This window comes from Mytilus galloprovincialis, chromosome 7 (genome assembly GCF_965363235.1).
Source record: "Mytilus galloprovincialis chromosome 7, xbMytGall1.hap1.1, whole genome shotgun sequence".
Classification (NCBI taxonomy): Eukaryota; Metazoa; Mollusca; class Bivalvia; order Mytilida; family Mytilidae; genus Mytilus; species Mytilus galloprovincialis.
This window is the reverse complement of record NC_134844.1, coordinates 93,840,340-93,867,303: the sequence shown is the minus strand read 5'-3', so window position 1 is coordinate 93,867,303 and position 26,964 is coordinate 93,840,340. Positions and strand designations below refer to the sequence as shown.

At 32.4% G+C, this 26,964-nt stretch overlaps 1 long non-coding RNA gene across 3 annotated transcripts in view; it reads left to right on the top strand.

Moving 5' to 3' along the window:
* The window catches only part of LOC143084009 (uncharacterized), a 426,871-nt gene that overhangs the window by 338,238 nt on the left and 61,669 nt on the right, over positions 1-26,964 (top strand). For 2 of the 3 annotated variants that reach the window (XR_012980980.1, XR_012980978.1), the window contains exon 1: positions 24,687-24,827. The exons of the other annotated variant lie outside the window; for it this stretch is intronic. This is a non-coding gene — a long non-coding RNA (uncharacterized LOC143084009). Of the gene's footprint in view, positions 1-24,686; positions 24,828-26,964 lie in introns of those variants that run through there. 3 annotated transcript variants of the gene reach the window in all.

Below are 26,964 nucleotides of genomic sequence, written 5' to 3'. Positions count from 1 at the left end.
TTAACAGAAATGTGTTGCATCATGATCTTGAAAATGTCTATGACATATTTGCTCCGGATGAAGCGAATCTGCATATGAGGGGTTCCATGAATAAATTAATTTAAATATTGAGAATCGTTGTCAATGGCGTCGTTATTAATATTTTACCAATGAACAAAATTCGGTTTTTAAAACGTGTATTTGTTTTACTCATGCATATTTACTCAAAAAGATATCTGGAAACCGTATACCTTCATCAACAATTTCTTGTTATCGTAGTTCCGAGACAAGTTATCAGTTTTAATGATATTTAGGCTTATTGGCCCTTTCTAGAATGAACTGCTCCAGTTTGAAAGCAATTTCTTTATACCTTCAAGCATATGGTTCTAAAACTGGGTTGGTCTATGTTTTTCAATAGCCGTGACGCTTTAACATAAGCAATTAGACACCAGAAGTGAACAGATAAAAAGCAGGAATATGAAAGTCTTCTTTAAATTTCATGCATTCCCAAATCAACAGAAAACGAGTGATTTGAAAAATGAAAATACTAACGTGAAATAATATCGAAATACAAAAAGTTCAATATTTGAATAGGTATAAAAAGATTAGACCTTTGGTTTTCCATTTTCCATTGTGTTATACTAGCAAGTGTGGGGCCCTTTATAGATTGCGGTTCGGTGTAAGCCAAAACTCCGTGTTGAAGGCCGTACCTTGACGTTTAATGGTTTTCTTTCATAAATTGTTACTTGGATAGAGAGTTGTCTCAATGACACTCATACCACATCTTCCTATATCTATATAACATAATCAAAACACTTTCGAGAAATGAACAAAAAAAATACAGGATGATTTGTAATGAAAATGACCATACAACTTTAACTTAATTATGTAATATAATGATTGTTGTGCTTTAAACTTACTATCAGTATCTGCGAATACTCTTATTTACAACTAAAGATGCGTTGTGACTATTGTTTTGCGTGAGTTAGTTTATGAGTGCTTCGAACCAATTGATCAAGTTAACCTATTAGCAACAGTGTATTATTATGTTGTGTTGTTATTCCTTTTTTCCATGTAAATGAATGGTGAATCGATAAAGTCAAGTTTCCCCATTCATTCACTGTATTTTCCCATACCAAGGCAATCTCAGGTCAATCAATGTTTAATGAGTATTTCTAAATAATTTATTTTACGAGAACTACCTGTTCCCGATATGTCTATAAAAAGAAACGAGAATGACAGTGTTTTTTACTCGTGTGAAGGGTCTAATACTATTTTTCGTGTGGGTTCCTTAATAGCTTGCTGTTTGGTGTGAGCCAAGGCTTCTTGTTGAAGACCGTACATTGACCTATAATGGTTTACTTTTATAAATTGTGACTTGGATGGAGAGTTGTTTAATTGGCACTCATAACACATGCTTCTATATCTATTGAACTTTTGATTTTGCTTTTTAATAAATCACTTTTCGATTTGAATTTGCATTGGAGTTCGTTATTTTTGTTAATCTACTTTCTACATAACATTGGATTATTTTCATTAACGATTTAATAAGACATCTAAGAAGCTTTATTGAAATTTTTGGACAGTGTTATATAATTCATAGGTTTATATGCGTATACACGCGATGACTGCAAGAATACCAATAAAATAAAACCCTTCGAACAACCGCTAGGAATAATAATATTAAAAAACAACACTGCATGCAGTACGTTTTAAGTGGTTTTCGGTTATAATCCACCTATTTAGCAAAACATCAAGCTTAAAGAATGTAAATCTTCCGGGGAAAATATTTCCGGGACAGAATTTTCAGCTCATCGTTGACACCATTTGCGAGTATGGTCTTGAGAAACCATGATAATCCGTCGGAAGGGGACGAAAAATGGCTGACCCGTGATAAGAGAGAGCCATCTATCTTGTACGTAAAAGTCATCCTTGTTTATTTCGAAACAAAACCAGCCAGTTTATGCCACTAGAGGGCAGCCCTTGCACCCGCAAAGTGAAAAGGAATTAATATACATGTAAGTTGCAATAAGTTGCGATAACTTGTTTTCCAATCCACTATTAATAAATATGTTGAACCTAACCTTACTGTTAACCCACCAACATAACTGTTCAATACAAAATATGTCATGATGAAATGAAATGTACTAATTGCATCATATTGTGTCACATTCAATTACTTTCCTGTATGTACGATGCGATTGAATTGAAAGCAACTGGCCACATTTTCAAATCGCCCAATTGAGGGAAATAGTGTATCTGCTGCTGAATAAAGATGTGTCAGCTCACCCATAACATTTATAGGAGTGTAATCTGGTTCTGAGAAAAATCCTTCGACAAACAAAACAGTTTAATCTATATATGTAAAGACATAAAAACACACTGGACAAATGAAATATGACTAAAGATTGCATCTAAAGTTAAAAGAAATTAACCATAATTAATAAGATCCAGAACTTGATTAAGTTATGAAACGCATGTGCAACCCTTGCTTTTTTCAATGTTTCGAAACATGTGGTGTTTATGAATTGAGTTATTACTGTTATTACTTTAGATTAAAAAGTAAAATCACAAAAATATTGATCTCAGAGGAAAATCAATATGATTCGGAAAGTCCATATTCACATGGCAAAATCAAATAACAAAACGCATCAAAAACGAATGGACAAGAACTGTTGTATTCCTGACTTGATACAGGCATTTTCAAACGTAGAAAATGGTGGATTGAACCTGGTTTTAAAGCTAGCTAAACCTCTCACTTGTATGACAGTCCGAGTGTGGTCTCTTTATTGGGCGACTGGACGTCTTTATATGTTTAAACATTTCTTGTATTTGTCTGTGATTCGAAATCAAAGTGTGTTTTCCCTGATAAGAAATTTCAGATTGCTGGTCGCTGATGCTTCCTGTTGAACACTTTGATATGCAATTCAGTTAAATGAAATAAATCGCTATTATTACATTATCATGATAATTACAAGCACACACTTGACATAAAGAGATCCCATCCCCAACCCCCTCCCCTCCAACATAAGTATGTGTGTAGTAAAATATGGAGGACACATACTTTACAAAAATCATAATTCTAAACATGCTTAAATATGCTAAATAATCTTAGAAGATAACTGTAAGTTTATATTAGGTACCAAACTAGTTTAAAAGGTAATTATGTAGTCACTTGTTGATCTTTTTTGTCTACGGCAAGGTTTTATTAAATAAGAACGTATTAACGTATTGTAAGTGTGATGATGATGTTAACTCGTATATAACGGATTGCATGTTCTGACTGGAATCACTAATAATAATTGGTGTCAGAAGCAGGTTGCTAACTAGGAGAATAACTGTAACTGGTATTTACGACAACCAAATCACTAATTGTGGGTATTCGCGCTTAAAATAAAATACAGCTATCTACATTCTAACGAAAAGGACAGAGAACAACGTCAAACCATACATTTTAAATCTATCATACGTTGTCTTAGCTTGTACGTACGTTTTCATAGCATACATTGTGAGTTGATGCCATGAACATTGGTGACATTATCCAGTCAAACTGAACGTTACACATGATGTTGCATTAACATACAAGTATTTGATATACGTTTATTTGTTATTTATTCCTACATTTAATCTCTTTATACCTACCTGTAAATATTGCAATCTAAACTGTAAATATTTTTTTCTAGAATTACAATTCAGATCATGATAGCTCATGATTGACTGCATTGGGAAAAAAATCAAGGACAAACCCAGCGAATGTTAAAAATATCACGTTTCTACTTGTAACGGAAGATGTCAAGTTCAAATCGTTTATATTTACAATTTATATCTTCCTGTTATGATGAGTCAACATGCAAGTTATAATGTTATCACATAGTACATGTAGTATCTATTTAAAATATGTTTTCAAAATTGTAATTACTTGTTTTAAATATAAATTTATAATCTTCTTTAATGTTATTTTTCTGGTTGCTATATATATAACTGCGTGTTGAGGCGCCCTGTTGATCTGTTTAATACTCAACTGCACCAAATAAATAAATTCGATATAATGGTCCACATTTTCATCATTATTACATGCACTAACATTTTTTTTTTCTTGAATTGTTTTGTTATAGATTAAGACAGTATGTTAATGTTTCATGTCGATGACTGTTATGTTTATGTTCCTTAAAAAAGGAAAAATGAGCACGTGTAAGACATGTAGTATGTAAATAACGACTCCTGATTGTACTAGTAATTTAACATCGAAAACATATTATACTAAATCTTTCGAGCCTCTGGACTGTTCCACGGACAATGTTGTGTACGGAATCGAATGTACTTCGTGTGTTACATTTTAATATTGTGTCGTTGTTCTGCTCTTATATTTATGCGTTTCCCTCAGTTTTAGTTTGTTACCCCGATTTTGTTTTTTGTCCCTGGATTTATGAGTTTTGAACAGTGGTATACTACTGTTGCCTTTATTTATGTTGGTGAAACTCGTCAAGCTTTCCGTAAAAGAATGAATCAACACCGGTCTGATAATAAAGATTCTCAATTTAGGGTTCTTAATAACCATTCTTATCAACCGGACCGTGATCCTTCTTTATGTATGAAAGTACGCATCATCGAGAAAATTTATCACCAAACAAATAGGCCTGTACTAAGTACTCCTTTCTGCAAAGATAGAGAAAATATCTGGATGAGGGAATTAGGAACTGCAATGCCGCATGGTTGCAATGATACTATTAAAGGAGTAGGAAATTTGTCAAGTCCTGCCTGCAGTGATGTTAATGTAATGAGTTTATTTAATACTACCATACGACAACAACGAAGTCATGGGCAAAACATTACCATCGGCCTAATGTGAAAAAGTCTTCCAAATCTAGATCACCCTCTGGGAGCTTTAATTACCTTCTTTCACATATCCATCATTCAGTAGGGTTACAGTACATAAGAACTATTCTATTTTCACTGCAAGTTAATTTTCTAAAACGTTTGAGAGATTATGCATTTGACAAAAGTGGCACCAATACATGTTCTTCAATATGCAGACTAGTCAGTATTATTTGTGATGTAGCTTTTCCCGTCTTTTAAAACCAGTAAGATCGGAACCTTTACATGAGGAAAAGAGGAAATTCCTTTCTGTTGACTTTGGCAATAGAGGAATTGATGCAATCAATATCTGCAATGTTCTACATCACAAGGAGGTAATTAACATCTGAAATTCCCATTTATTTTCAATATCAGTCTGTTTCTATTGTATCCTACAGTTACACCAAAACCATTGCACCAAAATATGTAAGTATAAACAAGCATTGCAGTACCTTGACTAAGAACAATACATAAAAAAACCTCCGACATGTGACTGTTTCCACACGCCTTATAATTACAGCCTCTCTGGTCATGTTATTACTGGGGATCTAAACATAATTCAACATGAAAATCTTCGAAAGGTGAGTTCTAATGGTCCTAAGTTTAGAGAACCCAACACATCAATTGGAACCATAACTGCGAACGATCGACCAAAGTCTGTTTTCAGAGACAAAGAGGCCATGAAATGTCTATCATCTCTTCATGATAAGTATGTTGTTGTTCCTGCAGACAAAGCTTTAACTAATATTGCCTTTGCATGTAAATCGTATTACTACGAACGTCTTGTAAAAGAATTAGGTATAAATGAGCACTCAGCTACTCCTACCAACAAAGACATATCATTTGACAAGGATGAGATTTTAGCAAATCATAAGTCCTACATGGCTTCAATAAACATTACATTGAACACCAAATCAGAGGACTAACCTTGTTTGTATTAGATATCAAAGCTTCATTAAGTTCCGTACAAACAACGGTATATTGCTGACTCATCTTCATGTTCCACTAACGAATTGTCCATTAGATTGACTAAAATTCTGTCCGCAGTTAAAGAGGCTCTTCCGAAATACTTTGAAACTGTTTACATGCGTAGTGGTATTAGTGCGGTGAAAGAATAGGAAAAAGACCGTTATCAAAAGAGTTTAATTTCACTTCATGTTACACGGCTAAAAATTGGCACAGTCCTGGAAAAATGATTTTGCTTGAATTTAAGATTGGTGTCAAAAAGTCGTATGATGCTTTTTTTTTTATTTAAGCTTCTAGTCAGCAAATTTGACATTAATAGCAGATCATTAATGACATGCAATTTGGCTTTAATTCAAAAGCTGCCATTGAATATCTTTCCTATCTGTTTTATTCAAACATCAGACATAATGTTCTATACATTAGGCGAAAAGGGTAGTCCTCAAAGCCTTTTGATGACAAATTATGAAGGTAAAAACTACTGTTAACGGGGACATTTTGTGTTTTACCTAATTCCAACATCATACAATAAAGCGCTGGTAAATGGATTAAATTGTATCTACATTTTTCTTTTCATTTACACATGTTTTTATGAGGTAAGATTGTTTAAAACGATTTTTTTTATATTTCAAAAATCTCTGCTTTTCAATCGTTAACTTTAAAAATATCCGAATAGTTGTGTCCTGTCCATGATTAGGCTGAATACTTAGTTTTCCTGTAATATTTTGGATATGATATTACTTGTTTTTGTTGATGTTTTATTGTTTCGTCGAATTTTTTTGGTGCCCGTTATTCTTTTTTAAGGTTGTGTTAATTTGATTATATTTTTATAAGAGAAAAAATAAGTTTTTCAGTGAATTATTTGGGAAATAGAGATCTGACAAAATCTCAAAAAGATAACAAAACCTGAAAGTCCAGTGAAACTTGGCTTTAACATTTCAAAGAAGCAAGCATTCTTTTTAATCCCTTATATAGTGTAATGTTCTCATTGCGGAAGTGGAATGATTGATTTATTTTTACAACATACATTAAATTGAGGTATTTTGACATAGTTGATTGATGTAATGATGAATTATACCAGAAATTGCACGAATGATTTTTAGTGACTTTAATTCATAGATGTACATCTATCATTGGGTTCATTCTATTCGCTTGAAAATTGTTTATAATAAAAATGGATACGAATGATGCATAAGTCTACATGACATAGTGATTTGAAATGTACAACCTTTTAAAGACCTAAAGTAAAACCATTTTGCTAAGTTCTTTGATTTGAAAATCAGATATATTGAAGATTTCCTGTCTCTCTTTTACCTAATCGCCAGTCAGTCAGAACTTATATTTCCCAGTTAGCTTGTGATACAGTATAATACAGAAATTAGAATGTTCGCTTCATATCTTGATCTTTGATATGGAGACGGATTGATGGCTACAAACAAAAATCTATGACAAACTTGGGAGGGTGATTTTAACTTTCTAATTGTCAATTCCCCATGTCTCAATGTACTACACTCTTTTTCGCCATCGTATAATGTGCACATATCTCAAATGATACCTTACGCTGGTGCATGGTGTGCTGTTTTTTGTTTGTCTTTTTTCATTTTCAGCCATGGCGTTGTCAGTTTGTTTTAGAATTATGAGTTTGATTGTCCTTTTGGTATCTTTCGTCCCTTTTTGACTCAATACAGGCTTCATGAACAGCAGTGTATCCCTAACATATTAACAGGCCGCAGAATTTAAAGGGATATATTCAAACATATTAAGTCGACGATAATATCAAAACGGCATAGTAAAATTCAGTAACGACGTAAATGACAAATAAAATTTTGCAAAACTCTACATAGACCACCAAAGATAAAGACGAAATATACTAAAAACTAGGGGTTATCTCGTATGCCCCCGGAAGGTTTAGAAAATTCTGTTTCAATTATGACACCTGAGTGTCGAACGTGGAAATTTAATTTTTGTGACATGTACTTTTATGAAGAACTGGCGCCTGAAATAGATACAAAACAAGTTTTTATATCACCGTATCAAGAATAATGTTACCTTTAAGCCCTGTCGTGGCCAAGCTCACTAGCAACATCTTTTTGCGGTTTACAATTTTTGATACTAAGTAACAGATCAGATCGGAAAATTTTCATTCCTGTTTGTAACATATTGATACTTTTGATTCGCATGACACGGGTTACATGTTGTTGACACATGACACAACCGAACATAACTATTTTTTTTTTGGGGGGGGGATTCCCCTAGCTTTGTTTAAAATATAACTTACGTACTGTTGCCTCTACTGTTTGAGACATACAGACAAAATAGCAGCCGGCTCAAGTTAAGAAATTGAAGTCACGGCTATCAAAGGTTGTGCTATATGTACTATTGTTTGTGGGTGTTTTCCTTTTTTTGGCCATGGCGTTGTCAGTTTATTTTCGACTTGTAACTTTTTTAGTCCCAATGGTATCTTTCGTCTCTCTTTCATATGCTTGCAACTATTGTAAAAAAAATTACAACCAAGACGAGGAATTTCATTCTCTAAAACAGAACATTTAAGCCAAGGCTGTTTCATGCTTATTTGGCATGCAGTCACTTTAAACCTTTAATGGGAGTCGAACTGTAATCTGAATTACAAGAACATTCACAGAAGAAAGTTATTTTACCATCAGCAGTGTGATATAAATGCTATCTCTAGTTCAGATATCAAATCACTTATACAGACCAGACTGTAGGTCATAACGAGTACGACAATCGGAAACATTCCAAACTATAGTCATGTGATCATGGCTAGTGTATACTGTCGATACGGATCACAGATGTTGTTTTTTTTTTCTTGACTTTTGTTTAGAGATATTTTGAATTGCAAGCAGCAGGACAAGACGTTCAATACAGGGTTCGTTTGACATTTCTAGTGAGATTTTTCAGATTGCTTGTGACTGAAGCATTCTGTTGCAGATGCAATGCAATGCAGTTGAATAAAATAATTCGATATAATTACATAATTATGATAATACAAGCACATACATTTCATGATGAGATAATTATTCATAAAGACAATCCATCATCATAATTGTGTGTTGCAGTGAAATCTGGAGGACACACACTTTCCAAAAATTACATTATTTTAAAGGAATTTATAATATGAAAAAAGTATATTCCTATATGATAGCTACAAGTTTGAACTGAATATAATTACACCTTATGTAAGAATGCTGGATTCTGATTGGCTGTCAGCGAGTGCATTTTTCGCATATTCAAACCTTTTTTCCTCATTGCAAACGAATGTGTCTTCGTTTTATCACTGCCAGTGTATGTGCCCTAACTTCCCCTCTATGCCGTGAATTTGTTATTATGAATATTCCTTTTTTACCCTCGTGAGCCTCTTCCCGCCAACATTATTCGGATATGACGTTAAATACAGACAGTGCAAACGCATGTTAGTACATGTATAATTCCCGCGGTACTTTGATAGTCTCTACTTATTCTTCAACAATATGCATAAACATGTTTATGGATTAGGGACGACATCAAAAGATCAATGTAAGATAAAAAAACTTAATTCAAATAGTTTGGGGGTGGGGGGGGGGGGGGTTGAACTGCTGCAGGATTTATTTATGCGACATTGATTTTTACATATATCCATATGGGTCAATCAATTTTTCCCAAATTAAGTTAAGAAGGGGATAAGGGGGTCAGTGAAAAAACTATGTGAATTAAGTTTTTTATCCTTCATTGAACTTTTGATGTCGTCCCTTACAGATTACTAGTAAAAAAAATTCCCTTCACCTGTACAGAGTTTCAATCAAAATCTATTCAGTGTAATTGAACAGATATATCATGTTATGGAGGAGTATTTGCGAAATATACTAGTCTTGAGACCAAATTTCCTAATTGGTGACTCATTAGCGGAGCCAATAAACTAGTATTTCCGACCATCAAATCACCAATTGATGCCATCGGCGCTTGAAATACAATATTGTTATCTCCATTCAAATGAAAATTACAGTAAACAACGTCAAAACATACGTCGTCTGAGCTTGGACGTACTTATTCTTAGTTTCAATTGGGAATTGATGCCATGCAAATTCGTTACGTTATCCAATCAAAATGAACGTTACATACGATGTTGCATAAGCAAGTTTGATATACATTTATTTTCATGTCTTCCTAACTTTTATCCCTATATACTTACCTGCAGAAATTGCCGTTTAAACTGTAAATATTTTGTCTTGAATTAAAATTCAGATCATAATATATAGCTCATGATAGACAGCATTGGGAAAAAATCAGAGACAAACCAAGCGAATGTTAAAAATATCACGTTTCTACTTGTTACGGAAGATCTCAAGTTCAAATCATTTATATTTACAATCTATATCATACTATGGAACGCCACAGCTGCCTTATGATAAGAATAACCATGTCATTAAGGTTAGAGATATATCATGAAGCAAATGTTCTATACTGTAAAGACATTTGACTATTATAATACTCTGTCAATTCGCTATCTCACTAAGATACATTTATATACTATGTAGACATTTGACTATTATACTCTGTCAATTCGCTATATCACTGAGATACATTTATAAACTATATCGACATTTGACTATAATACTCTGTCAATTTGCTATATCACTAAGATACATTTATATACTATAAAGAAACTTTGATATAACACGGAGCTACCTTTTCATACTATTCTGTCATTTCACTTTGTTATGAAGATGATATTTCATACTATGAAGACATCTGGATATAGCACGGAGCTACATTTTCATACTGATTTGTCAATTTGCTAAACTATTATGTGATATTGTAATGGCATACAGGTACATTTCATACTATAAAGACATCTTAAAATAACATTAAGGAACTTTCTCATACCTAGTTGTAGGCTCAGTATATTATAACGATACATTTCTATACTATACAATTATCTCGATATAACATGAAACAATGTTGTCATACTATTATGTCATATAACTATCTTAAAAAGACATATTTCAATATCAAGCTAACAGTTCTTATATCACGGGGTGTTATCTATATACCAGTAGACTATTTGATTACACTATGAGATCATTTCATCATACCATAAGACCATTTCATCGTACCTTAAGACAAAGCTATAAATAGCGGCGAAAATTCCCCGCGAAATTCATCAGCAACATCGATTGTAATAAAAAAAAAAAGGCCGCGAAGGAAATCTTTTTGCGGACCTCAGGGAATAGCTTTCAAGATGAATAAATTTATCGACTTTTATAGGGCAAATGCAGCAATGCAGAGTTGAAAAGACTCAGTTTCGACTAGATAGGCGACACATACAGATTGGTACCCCCAAAAAATAAACAAGCACAAACTAAATAACATAAAAGACGAAAACAAAAAGATAGCCTATATTCTTTTCGCCAAATTTTGATTATCATTAAAGCAACTTGTTTTTTAGATAGTTTACCTAAACCACGTGTTTGCAAATCATTCTGACAGGTACCGGTAAGATGCAAAATGTGTAACCCGTATTCCGTACCAACATTCCCCGTACCCATTATAATTTAGCCGTAATCTTGAATATTATTATTAACTTAAAGCTGGAAGACAGTCCAGATCGGCAGATGTTTGAACTGACATTAATGTTAAAATCATAATGATACATATACACATCTTTGGGTCTTGTACGCTAATCTTTTCGTATAAGAATGAATGAATATTTTAAAATTTAAGTGCAACCTGAATTATAACAAACAATAAATAAATAAATATAGTTCGTATAATTAAGATTTTTAAAATGTATAACCTACCAACATCAGGCAGGTACGATACTATTGGGTGACAATGAATTGAGAAACGAAATAGAAACGAATGAATGAACCAAAATAAAGGATTCAAAATGAACACTAATCAAATATATTACAATAACATCGATGCGAAATATATATACTATATGGCTGTGTTTCTATCCACAAATTTCCTCTAATCGACACTTTGGTAGTCAATTTCTTAACACAGCATATGAATCCAAACCATAATGGAAAAAAGTTACACGTTCGCATACGCATTTTTTTAAATGTTATACATTTTAAAAATCTTAATTATACGAACTATATTTATGTATATATTTTATTTTCAATAAATAATGATACTTAATGTACAGTGCATCATAATATAAAAAAGAAGATGTGGTATGCTTGCCAATGAAACAACTGTCCATAAGACATCAAAATGACACAGAACTTAACAACTACAGGTCACCGTACGGCCTTCAACAATGAGCAAAGCCCATACCACATAGTCAGCTATAACAGGCCCCGAACTGAATATGTAAAACAATTCAAACGAGAAAACTAATGGCCTTATTTATATATAAAAAAATGAACGAAAAACAAATATGTAATACATAACCAAACGACAACCACTGAATTACAGGCTCCTGGCATGGGACAGGCACATACATACATAATGTGGCGGGGTTAAACATGTTAGCGGGATCCCAACCCTCCAACTGACATGGGATAGTGGTATAACAGTACAACATAAGAACGAACCATACAAATCAGTTGAAAAAGACTTACCTCATCAGATCCACAAAAATACAAGTGGACGTGGCCGGGTACTTGTACATCCAAACAACAAAAAGACACTAGGAATAGATCTGAGAGTACTCGAAGTTATCTGAAAGCTAGTGCTAGTTCAAAGCCACTAACAACTAATAAAAAAAAATCATGCATCTAAGACTAGATCGTAATACTATTTGGCTGGCTGAAAATTACTTATATATATGAATGCAATTGTTTGTTATAATTCAGGTTGCACTTAAATGTTAACATATTCATTCATTCTTATACGGAAAGATTAGCGTACAAGACCCAAATATGTAAACCGCTAGATAAGTTCGTTAAATGTAGATAGAAAATATAAAGATTTATCGACTTTCAGTATAGATTTGTTAACTTTATTTTACAGATCATTATGATTTTAACATTAATTTCAGTTCAAACATCTGTCGATCTGGACTGTCTTTCAGCTTTAAGTTAATAATAGTATTCAAGATTACGGCTAAATTATAATTGGTACGGGGAAAGTTGGTACGGAATACGGGTTACACATTTTGCATCTTACCGGTATCTGTCAGAATGATTTGCAAACACGTGGTTTAAGTAAACTATCTAAAAACAAGTTGTTTTAATGATAATAAAAATTTGGCGAAAAGAATATAGGCTATCTTTTTGTTTTCGTCTTTTATGTTATTTAGTTTGTGCTTGTTTATTTTTTGGGGGTACCAATCTGTATGTGTCGCCTATCTAGTCGAAACTGAGTCTTTTCAACTCTGCATTGCTGAGGGCAAATGCAACATAAAAGTCGATAAATTCATTCACTTTGAAAGCAATTCCCTGAGATTCGCAAACAGACTTCCTTAACGGTTTTTTTCTTATAACAATCGATGTTGCTGATGAATTTCGTCGGGAATTTTCGCCGCTATCTATAGCTTTGTCTTATGGTACGATGAAATGGTCTTATGGTATGGTGAAATGATCTTAAAGTGTAATCAAATAGTCTACTGGTATATAGATAACACCACGTGATATAAGAATTGTTAGCTTGATATTGAAATATATCTTTATAAGGCCGTGTTCACATTGACCTAAACTCGGTGTTGTGTAAGTGTAACTCACACGTAAACTAAACAAAATTACGTTCCCATTGATAAAACTCAATGTTTACATGTAGTGTAAATCATGTTTTGTCTACATGCAGTCGATACTCGATGTAGGCCTTATGTAGATTAAGTGTACACAAAACTAGGCATTTAAAACATTAGTTTCACCGTGTATATTTAAGGAAGAAACGATTTTTTTTTAATAAAATTGATATTTATAGCAATTATTTATGAAGTTCTTTACAGAAATATTTGTCTCAACTTGATATATTTATTTGTTTTGTTTAGAAATAAAACTTAACGTAGCTTTATTAAGCCCTTATCAAGACTCAAATCAGCATCATTGCCAAACACATAATTCATTTGAAAATTAAGGTCTCTCCGAATCGACTTGACTTACACAGAAATATTTGCCACAGGTCTTTACTCAAACAACGATTCACTCATAAATGCATTACTTAAAAAGTGTGAGGTAAATGTATTGTTTGTCTAGTATCTCGGATCCGTGAAATTACACTTAAAAATTAAAAAAAAAACATTACCCCCTTCCTTTGCCAAATACTTCTTGGAGAAGAAATACCATTTGAACAAACAGAAAAGATAGAAATATAGTGATCCCTAATATATCAATCCTTCTTCTTCATCTGTAAGCACGCTGTTGCAGCCTACGTTTTCTAATGCTTAATCGAGACATCTTTAGTATCTTTAAACTACTGCAAATCATCAAAATGGCTTTCATAAAGAAGCAACCACTTAACTTCAAAAAAAGGGGGGGGAGGGGGCATTTTGTTTATTTATCTGAGTCAGAATTTTGCCGCGCAAACGTTTTATTCCGGTTTTTTTTTCAATGCTGGTAATCAATTTTTTTTTCTTCAACATTTAACACTATAATGTATGGAGAAAATCTTGATTCAGAATATTTTTTATCATCTGTAGAACCAGAATTGTTTTCTTTATCCAATTGGGGTTCGGAATATTTCCATCCCCCCTATTTAGAGTCAAATGGTCGTTCCCTTGCTGCTAGAAAAGTTGTCCGAAAACGTTTCATACGATTGTACGTAATAAACATTTTTAAATGACATAGAGTTTACAAATGTGAACAAATCTTATGTACAGGTAATTAAACAAGGTGTATAGATGTGAACAAATTTAATGTGAAACCAATGTCCAGTTCATTAAACTAATTGTAAACAAGTTTACTGTACATGGAATTAGGTGTGAACACGGCCTAAGATAGCGAATTGACAGAGTATTGTAGTCAAATGTATTTATAGTTTATAAATGTATCTCAGTGATATAGCGAATTGACAGAGTATTATAGTCAAATGTCTTTATAGTATATAAATGTATTTCAGTGATATAGCGAATTGACAGAGTATTATAGTCAAATGTCTTGATAGTTTATAAATATATCTCAGTGATATAGCGAATTGACAGAGTATTATAGTCAAATGTCTTTATAGTATATAAATGTATCTTAGTGATATAGCGAATTGACAGATTATTATAGTCAAACGTCCTTATAGTATAGAACATTTGCTTCATGATACAGTACTTGCAACCTTAGGCGTTACTGTTTGACGTGAACTTGACTGATCGGTGAATGATCCGTGACGGATGTTTGACTGATCGATGAGTGATCGGTGATCGGTGACCCATAGTATCCGTCAGATAAGTCAAATAACCTATGTGAGAGTTACCCTGACAACTGTCACTGATCGATCAGTAAATTAAATTTATGCACGGATCGGACGGATACGTATATATTTAAAATTCTTATGTAATCCGAACTCCACAGTATTTACAATCGAAGAACGCGGACCTCTACGAAGACACCTTAATTTACACGTTATAATTTGTAATGAAATTAGATGCAATTCAAAAGTAAAAATAGTTTAACAGAATAAGATGCTTAGAGCGTTAAATTGTTTGTGTTGATTAATATTTTCGTAATTTAAATATTATAAACATCAGAGACATATAATACATAATTGTATTATATGACTCTGTTAACATTAACATGATTAACTTATTTCTACGAAAATGGTTATTGTTGACCGCCATTGGATTTTTGAACTTTTAATAGTTTCGAATAGGTTGTTTTTTCATGAAATTAAAAGAATGTCAAATAAATGATATTAAAAGTTTGTTCCCATTGTTTAGAATTACCAAAATTAATATTTTTTTTATCAAATATTGTACTATTTTATTTGCTATCAGTTATTTTTACCATCTTGAGACAAGTCTTCTAATTAGAATTCAGATATAATGAGAATTAAAATACTTAAACTTTTATTTTTGTGGAATAAGAATGCAGTTATTGATTTATTTTGATGAAAATTATCTCTAACCTTAATGACATGGTTATTCTTATCATAAGGCAGCTGTGGCGTTCAATATCTTCCTGTTACATTGAGTCATAATGTGATCACGGAGTGCATGTAGTACTTATACTGTGTTTTAAAACATGTTTTCAAATTATAATAACTGAGTTGGCCGATTGTTTTTAATCAGAATTTCTGATATTCGTCAATGTTTTTTTTTCTGGTCAGATATGTCGCTACAAAATACTGTTTGTTGATGCGCCCTGTTAAGCTGTTTAATATGCAACTCGATCAAAGGAATACATTCGATATTATTGTCCAAAATATTATAACTATTACATGCCAGACATTTTTAAAAAGTTGTGGACATTCTATAATTTATTCTTATGTTTTACTGTTTGAACATTATCCAAGGTAAGAAAGATTGTTGACGCCTTTTAGCACGTTTCAACCCACCACATTGTTGATGAGCCCGTCCTAAGTCGGTGGCCTTTAGTTCAGTGGTTGTAGCCAGTTCAAGATACAATCGCTTTTCTTAAATTGTTTTGATATAGATTGAGGCGTTAGTTTTCTCAAATGAATGATTTTTTAATGTCGATGCCTTTTATAGCCGTTTATATGGTATGGAGTTTTCTCATTGTTGAAGTTATAACATAAATGGTACCAATTGTTCTGCACCAGATGCGTATTTCGATTAATCAATGTCTCTTAAGTGATGCTCGAGGCCAAAATATTTGAAAATCCAAAGCTTGTTAAAATATGAAAAGCTATAAAGAAAAAAGGACCAAAAAGTATAGCCAAAGCCGGGCAAGGAATCAGAGCCATACGCTTGTCTACAATTGCTTACATCCATTTCTGTCGACATTTGGAGGATAATTTTCTCATTGCCAATCATATCACATCGCTTACTTTGAAATCAATCATAATGGAACGATTAAATAATCGTATAACCCAGAAAACATTGTCTTGATTTACAATCCCAATCATTGTAGCTCCTAGTGAAGTATGATTATTAAGTGAAATTGCGGGCCGATCGTGTTTCTAAGATGAAACCACTCTAGTTTGGAAATAGTCCTTATACTGTTAAACCCTTTTTTGCATTACAATGTTGCAGGATAATGAGACGCAACTCAACAAAAGTAAACTCATCAGATTAAAAGTGTATAGCCAGACACGCGTTTCGTCTTAAAAAGACTCATTAGTGACGCTCGAATAAAAAAAAAACGGTTGAGAAGGCCAAACAAAATTGAAGAGCATAGTGGACAAACATTTTCCAACAACGTTCAGTACTTGCACGTGAATATTAAATAAACTTTTTGATGAATCAATTAGTACGGTATTATTTTTTTTGTATTTCTATATGAGTAAGATTGTTATGAGGATATGTGCACGCATGAACGAAAAATATACAGTTTGCAATCTGGTTTATACAATGTTGTGGGGAAATATGAAGCACGTAAAACATTGAGTAGGTGTACGTGAAAAAGACCTTATGTTTTCAGGATTAATAGTTATTTAAGGTACCAGGCTTATAATTTGATACGCCAGACGAGCGTATTGTCTGCATAAGACTCATCAGTGACGATCAGATAAAAAAAATAGAAAGCCAAACAAGTATAAAGTTGAAGAGCATTGAGGAACCAAAATTCCAAAAAATTGTACCAAATACGGCTAAGGTAATCTATGCCTGGGATAAGAAAATCCTAAGCATTTCGAATAATTCATAATTTTGCAAACAGTAAATTTAAAAAATGACCATTTAATTGATATTCATGTCAACACCGAAGTGCTGTCTACTGGGCTGGTGATACCTTTGGGGACGAAACGTCCACCAGCAGTGGCATCGATCCAGTGGTGTGAATAGTTTTCAAAGGTACCAGGTTTATAATTTGATACGCGCGTTTAATCTACAAAAGACTCATCGGTGATTAAACTAGGATATAATATATCATTTAAATCTTTTCTACATTTGTATTAGAAAGGTCACAAAGACGGATATTTGCAGATAAACGGGAAATAGAAGGTAAACAGTAATAGAAAACAATGTTTCTCAGTTTATTAAAACTTGACTTTTCAGGGGAAAGATTTAACGGTTTAACCATATGGGGGCGTATATCCCTCATTTCCTTAATTTGACCGTTATTATTTAACGCTGACAGACACATAGACTTTCAGAATTGATTGATGAAGACCTATAATGTATTTCCATTATAGTCTTCATAATATTAATTGCTATATGATATTTGTATTGAATATTTAAAATAATCTTATAAAAGCTCTATTTGCTATCTTCGAAACTTTAATTAAGACAAACATGACATCGTCATCTAGGCTTTCATAAATTTATATAATTCATATTTTCAAAAATTATCAAATTGCTTGACCTTCATTGTTTTTAGTATGACTCGAATGATTGCATTACAGCAATAACTAACTTTTATTGAAATTCTTGAAAGAATACACAATTTGATAAATAGAAATGAAGAATTGCAAATTATGGCCCAAGACTACAATTAATGACCCCGCTTATCTTTGTCCACGAATATAGTCCCTTGTTATTACAGTGTCTTTCTTCTTTATTTTTGTTCTTTGCTTTCCTGTTTCATTTCTTAGTTTTTATGGGGTGGAAATGAAAGAAGTAAGTTAAAATACATTTTAAGATGCATTAGTTTAACTATTCAGTTTTGGGAAAGAGTGATTAGGTCAGTTGCAAAAGGTACAATTTATAGTTTTCGAAACATCTCTTAGACTTGTCCATAGCAGTAGGGATTTGTTTTGGCCCATTTTATGAAATGCACAGAAGGGATTTTCCTTAAAGTTGGATATAATGTGAGAATTATACTGTACATTACACACACCAACAATTTTGCAAATTCGCAGTGCCTTTTGTTTTAATGCGCAAAAACTTTATAAAGAAATGATAAGGAATTTTTTTGTGCTCTGTGGCCTTCTTTCGCCTCTTAGAAATATGCTGAAATGAAAGTAAGATTCGGAATTAACTTTCATGGAAGTTATGATGTTATTTTCTTCCGAATGTGAATTAAATACGCGTCATGAACTTGTTATCAGTTAATGTTAATCCCTCGGTTTAAATTTAAACAAAATGACAGAAATTTCATCTGTACATAAGTTTCAACTTCCTTTTAACAGGATGTTTTTCTCGTCAATTTGGAATTTTGAAAGATTGTTAAATCCATCCACGATGAAAAATAGGTTAAGTGTATTTCTTGGAAGTATATATATATAGACACAACTTATAAATACTCATGAACTAATATTTTAAGGACAGTTGCGAATATCTAAAAACCTGTTATGGACTAAGATATTTGGAACCTGCGTTTCAATTACAAAGTAATTATCCGTGCTATGAAGACAAAGAAATACGGACCGTTTTATTTTCCTAATTAAGAAATAAAAAAAAAACTTGTTCGTGACAGAATATTGATATTTTGGAGAAATACAAAGACTTGTCTCTCAATGATATATATATATATATAATTGTGAATTGTTGTAGAATGGATTTGATTGTAAGACGATTCTTTTATATTGTGTTCATCTTGTCGTTCCCCAACAAAACTGTATTAAAGAGATACGTGAAATCGCCATCTTATTGTTTTTTTATAAGATACAACATCCGACCATAGAAAAAACAACAGCAGAAGGTCACCAACAGGTCTTTAATGTAGCGAGAGTTCCCGCACCGGATGCGTCCTTCAGCTGGCCCCTAAACAAATGTATACTAGTTCAGGGATAAAGAACGTAATACTAATTTTCAAATTGTACACAAGAAACTAAAATTAAAATAATACGAGACTAACAAAGGCCAGAGGCTCCTGACTTGGGACAGGCGCAAAAATGTTTATGATATCTCAACCCTCCCCCTATACCTCTAGCCAATGTAGAAAAGTAAACGCATAAAAATACGCACATTAAAATTCAGTTCAAGAGAAGTCCGAGTCTGATGTCAGAAGATGTTACCAAAGAAAATAAACAAAATGACAATAATACATAAATAACAACAGACAACTAGCAGTTAACTGACATACCAGCTCCAGACTTCAATTAATTAAATTATATAAACTGATCGAAAGATTATGATTTCATTATATGAATATCAGGCAAAGTCCTTCCCGTTTGGGGTTTAGTATCATACCATCATAACAAATATGAGAAGAACGTAACACGTGTTATGACAACAACTGTTTTTTTAATAAATGTGTTTAGTTCCGATGCAAAGACCCTATAAGTGAATCAATATTAACGCCAAAATATGCAATCGTTAATGACCTGACAACAGTATCGTAACCATATCCCTTCTTAAGAAGTATATTTAAAGGTTTTGTTAGTTTCTGAGGTGAATACTGACATGTTTGTGCTCTATAAAGAATATTTCAATACAAAATTGGATGTGAATTACCTGAATGTATAAGAAGTCTGCATGTTGAGCTATATTTACGAATGATGTCCTTATACCGATGATAAAATTTAGTAAATGTTTTGACTAGTTTGTGATATCGAAAACCCTGGTGTAATAATTTTTCAGTAATATATAAATTTATCTCGTTAAAATCTAAAACATTGTTACATACACTCGCGAATCGTACAAGTTGAGATATATAACATGTATACACACCGTAAGATGGTGACGAGGGAACGTCACCATCTAAAAATGGATAATTAACGATAGAAATGAGAAATCATCTCTTTTATCATAAATTTTAGTATTAAGCTTTTCGTTAGTAATAAAGAATTCAAGATCGAGGAAAGGGCAGCGGTCATTGTTAGTATAAGCTTTATTTAAAGTAAGTTCAACAGGATAAATTTCTTTAGTATACATACTGAAGTCGTCATTGTTGAGAGCCAAAATATCATCCAAATATCTAAAATTATTAATCAATTTGTTTATCAGATGTTGTTTCGATTGGTTTGTGCTGATTTTTGTCATCAATTGTAACTCATAGTAATACAAAAACAGATCCGCAATAAGTGGTGCACAGTTAGTCCCAATTGAAATTCCGATGATTTGTATGAAAAGATCAATCGATTTTGATAAGGCAAGAAAAGTGTTCTTCTCTCAAATTTTCCAGACGCTGTATCACTTTCTTTATCTCTTCCAGATTCAATAGCAAATTTGCTTAATGTTTCTTTTTGTTTCAAGGTTAGGGTATGTCAAATGTTTCGTTTTTGTCTTTATTCAGTTTTTACATGTATATGCTTAAACAACAGAAATTTAAATGTTGGTCAAGAGATAATATCTTATTGTTAAATATTTTGTTATATCATTGCTTAAATTAATTAAGATAGTATGTTTTACTAAGATTCTTACAGACTATGTATTTGTTTTTAGTTTCATCTTTGGGTTTGCTAATAATATAGACGGACCTCATAGGATTTACATGTGAGTACCATGAATATTTGCCTTGATCATGAAGTGACTTCGAGAGAGTTAACACCCTTTAAGTAAATCACTCAAAACGTCGTTATCATACACAAGTGATTGCGAGGCAATGGAAAATAAATGGGAAATCTTTCTAAATTCAGATCTAGAGGCAATGTTACCGGCACATTTTTTTATTCCAAGTGTAAATTTACAGAAGAGTTTCAGGGGGACTCTTATCTATAAAATTGAGTTTAACCAAAGGAGAGTTATCTTTCTATGGCACTAGAAATTACATGATCTGTACACATCCATATACCAAATTAAAATTTTTTATGTACGAATAGAAAGACTCAAATAATCAAATAAATGAACAGATAACTTTGCTGGCAATTTGTTCATACCATTTGTATAGCTTTTGATAGGGTTCGAAACGTTAAGATCTTTCTTTTGAAATTAATTCAACAGATGACAATAAGTTTCCATTTTGTGAGTGCAAGCTGCCTAAGAACTTATGTATTTCTGTGAGTGCAAGCTGCCTAAGAACTTATGTATTTCTGTGAGTTCAAGCTGCCTAAGAACTTATGTATTTCTGTGAGAGCAAGCTGCCTAAGAACTTATGTATTTCTGTGAGTGCAAGCTGCCTAAGAACTTATGTATTTCTGTGAGAGCAAGCTGCCTAAGAACTTATGTATTTCTGTGAGTGCAAGCTGCCTAAGAACTTATGTATTTCTGTGAGTGCAAGCTGCCTAAGAACTTATGTATTTCTGTGAGTGCAAGCTGCCTAAGAACTTATGTATTTCTGTGAGTGCAAGCTGCCTAAGAACTTATTTATTTCTGTGAGTGCAAGCTGCCTAAGAACTTATGTATTTCTGTGAGTGCAAGCTGACTAAGAACTTATGTATTTCTGTGAGTGCAAGCTGCCTAAGAACTTATGTATTTCTTTGAGTGCAAGCTGCCTAAGAACTTATGTATTTTTGTGAGTGCAAGCTGCCTAAGAACTTATGTATTTCTGGATTCTAAAACAGTCTGCTTGTAATTAAATAATAAAGATTTACGTCACACAGAATCAGAAACTTTTAGAAATCATTAACTGTCATTTGATTGTAGGACTTTGTGAGCATCAGGGTAAGTTTTTTTTTTTATATAATCTAATGACATTTTTTCTTTCGTTTGTATCAAATATATGCATTCTCTTTTAACATCATTCATTTCGATCTATCTAGATGTGATTAATATAAAAGTAATGATATTTGTGTTCAATAAGAATTCAATTAGTTCTTTGTTCATGAAAATCATGAGCCTTCATTTGGTATTAGTTCTCTTTGTAAATCAAAATTTGTTGTTTTGCCTAAAATAGGACAAATATATAATGGCTCGTGACACCCATGATATGTAGTGTATTTCTTTTTAACAATACATACGCTTTTTCAATACTATTCTTACAGTATGATGTATTACTTTTGGGACAAATTGATAAACCGATCAGTTCTAACTCAAACTATGGATATTTTTATGTTGACGAGGACTTGCATTCAATTTTACATCTTCAGATATTCTAACTTTTGTCTTTTTCCAACGGACCAAATAACTACTTTATCGTTATAATGCATGACCCTATGTGTTTACATTGTAATTGTAATCCCCCCAACTTGCTACTAGAGGAATGAATATGAAAACATAAATTCGGAAGGTTAATGAGAAATATTTGCAAAAAAAACAATGTCCATACTAGGGGTAATATGTGAAGACAACAACAATCAAAGGGCGATTATTTTTCCATTTGGCCAGAAGTGAAAAGATAGTATATATTTCATGTATTTGTTCACATTGTTTAAAATGCACAAATTTCTTATATGTATTTCATTTCTGATTTGTACATGTATCTACGCAAATGCAACGCATTTTCTAAGAAGTCATGCCGATGGATTAGATAGTTTTATAAAATGTGAATAGTCTAAGTATAATGATATTTAAACTTTTGTTTATGAAAAAAAAGAGTGTACTTATTTCTTATAATAATAAAACCATGAACCACCATAGCGCACACACATTTATTTAGTGCTCTTTCAAATGATTTAACACTGATTTTAGATGATTGCGTCGATTTCAATATATCACGTTATTTTCCTAAACTCTGAGGAATGTAATGGGTTCTAATACTGTGTTTAGATGTAACACCACTAATTCGGCCCGGACAGAAAGCACATACCGGAAAGTAGTACATATATAACACAAATTAGTTCCTGCGCATGAGTGTTACTTTCAAAATATGTAGAATATTTAGGTATTGTAGGTATCAAATGAAAGCTGATTGACTGATGATCATATTGTAGAACACTTTTTGACTTATAATTTTGAATACTAAAACAAATGTATAAAGAGGGTACATTTTTCCTGTGTGTCAGATCTGAAGTACCTGTTTTTGGTACATCCAAAGTTCCGGGAACCAGTTTTTTTTTATATGTCATTACAGATATGTTGATTTTTCCAGTACAAGACACCGTAAAGTGTTGCTTTGGCATGCAACGATTGTCACTTTATTTGAACTTCAAACAAAAGAGCTGTGTCTGTTTGAAATTGAGGAATTTAACATAGAAAGCAATGGGTCCATGAATTAGTGGTGTACTTCCTTTACGTCAGACTCTTAGCTTGTCAAGTGGTAATCGGACACCTTCTGTCAGGTGGTAGTTAAGTTAGCATTATTAAACGATAATGTTTGACTTCTAATGAATGGACCGTTATATTTTTTCAGTCTTAGCTTAATACAAATCCAAGAACGATCCCCTCCCCAAAAACCATATAAAATGGGCAATGCCGTATATCATTAAACAAATGTTTTCCTACCATATTCAATCTTAAAAAGCGACCGTATCTGCATTTGTTTTACATGTATTTAAAGAAAAAAAATTAAGATGATGTAATATAAAAGTAGATAGAAATGTATCAATTAATCATCTTCTATCCAAAATTGTATCTCTACTATTTCTTTGTTTTGCGTGTTAGAAGGTTTTTAATGAGACAGGTAAAGCGCCTATTGATTTTTAGCTTTTTGACTGACTTTTTTTATTCTACCAATGTATAAAGTCATTAGGTAATTTGGTATTGAAACAATCTATAACATATGTTTTGAAAAAATTAGCGTTGGTGAATATTTTATAGATTATTAACAATAGTAAAGCCTCAAACTCCCTATGTTGGATGTTTTTGATTATTCTGTAGGTACCGTTTTGTTATATAGTTCCTATGTTAGATGAATTTGATTATTTGGTAGGTACCGTTTTGTTGTCTTGTCCCAGCACGTGTTGCCGTATCTATAAATCTATGATATATAGATTTGAGAGGTCGTGATGAAATAAAATTCAGAAGATCCCATCGGACGCACGACATTTAAAGAGTCTTTATTCTCATATGTTGTACTGAAATTGTATTGCAAAACCTTTTTGTTTTCCTGTCTTTATTTTATCATGTTTAGTCAATATTTAATATGATAAGTACAGTAACGATTTTGTATTACACTTAAATTACTTGGATGTAGAATTAATAGAAGAGCAGTTCATCACTGCCTCGTTCTGAATAAATGTTTGCTTCCTGCTCTTCTATTCAATATGAGGTAATACTCTAATAGGCGACGATATTATTTTAAACCAGCAAAATGTAGATGTAATAGCTAAAGAAGGTAAGTAAGCTTGTTTTGTTCTATATATTTTTGTTCTATTTTAGCTCACTTTAACTTATTCAACGACATAGACGGTCGTTGATGTACTGCATATTAATTTCATCTGGCCACTTTGTCTTACTTTTATACATTTAAAGATATTGTCTAGAGGAAATAAAATGTAAAACTAACAGTATAATAAGAAAGGTGAAAAAACAAGGCTGATAAAAACAAGTGTAGAATGATATCTGTCCTAATCTGTACCTTTGAAAAATAAAAAAAATCGTAATATTGGTCTTGCCTTCTTATAACGTTAATGTTTAGTAACCAGAATAAATTAATCTTGTACACTTAACTTCGTGATAGCACTGGGCAGACAGTGTCGACATACTAGTTTAATAATGATGTTCTAGTTGATAAACAGTGATGAGTAAATTTATTTGTTAACACCTTTATCAACTATCTGACTAATAATATGCCTGTTCAGTAACATTTTAGAATAAAACAAGATAAGATGGTTGTGTATCAACTTTGTGAAATGGGATAAGAAATTATAAACCCAGGACAATAAACCTATCATACAAATTACTAGCCTAGAGCCAGAATAATTTGCTCTTTGATGAAGGACACACGTCTTTAATATGCTATTGTTCTAAGTTTAATGCCGAAAAGTACATTGATATAAAGGTTTTAAAGTTAAGAACATATTTTAAAATTCAACGCCAGGCACCACATGACAGAAACAACCGTTTGTTTTTACAGCTGCGTCAAAGACACCAGACAACACACAATATGATCAAACGATTGATTATCATGTCTGTCTAAAAGACACAAGACAACATACACTGTAATAAAACGATTGATTATCATATCTGTCTTAAAGACACCAGACAACAAAAAATATAATCAAACGATTAAATATCATGTCTGTCTCAATGAAACCAGACACCATATACTAGAATCCACCTTTTGATTATGTTGTCTTTCCCAATGACACCAGGAAACATATAATAACATTCATCAATTGATTATGTTGTCTGTCTTTATGACGTCAGACAACATATAATAAAATCCACCATTTAATTATGATGTCTCTCCCAAGTCAGTTTGTCTTTATCAATGGCGTTAGACAAGATATAATAGAATTCACCGATTGATTATACTTTAAGTCTTATTGACACAAGACAACAAATAATAGAATCCACCGATTTATTTTTATGTTTGTCTCAATGACACTTGACAACATATATAATCCGCCGATTGATTTTGATGTCTGTTTCAATGAAACCAGACAACATGTAATACAATCCGCCGATTGATTTTAATGTCTGTCTCAATGAAACCAGACAACATGTAGTACAATCCGCCGGTTGATTTTGATGTCTGTCTCAATGACACCAGACAACATGTAATAAAATCTGCCGATTGATTTTGATGTCTGTCTCAATGACACCAGACAACATGTAATAAAATCCGTCGATTGATGTTGATGTCTGCCTCAATGACACCAGACAACATGTAATAAAATCAGCGGATTAATTAAATAGTTTGTCTAAATGACATTAGACAACACCATTGAACACATAATATAATTCGCCTATTGATTATGTTGTTCCTCCCAAAGACACCAGGCAATATATAATAAAATTCAGCGATTGATTATGATGTCTGCCTCAATGATGTCAGACAACATATAATAGAGCACTGATATTTGAAACTACAGAGAGAGGGACACACATGATATCTACTATTGTATGCTCTAATACACCTCCGTAAAACGTAACCGAAAACAAAATTTACTTAAATAATACTGTTTAAGGTAAAGAATTAAGATATTTGCACACGATTAAGCTTTTAACTTGACTGAAGAAATGAAATAGACACCCTTGTTTGATACGTTCTCGAAACAAGTTGTATTTACAACATTGGCTGAAATGTTTTTTCTTCATATTACCCTTATTATAATAAATATTATTAGACTGATAATTAAATGCATTGGAAAGTACAGAAATTAAAGTCAACACAAGTTAATTAAGATAATATAACGTGTGTACTTATAGTTTTCGGATGATGTCAAGTTTAAATCGTTAATATTTACAACCTATATCTTCCTGTTATGATGAGTCAACAATCAAATAATCTTATCACGTTGTACTTA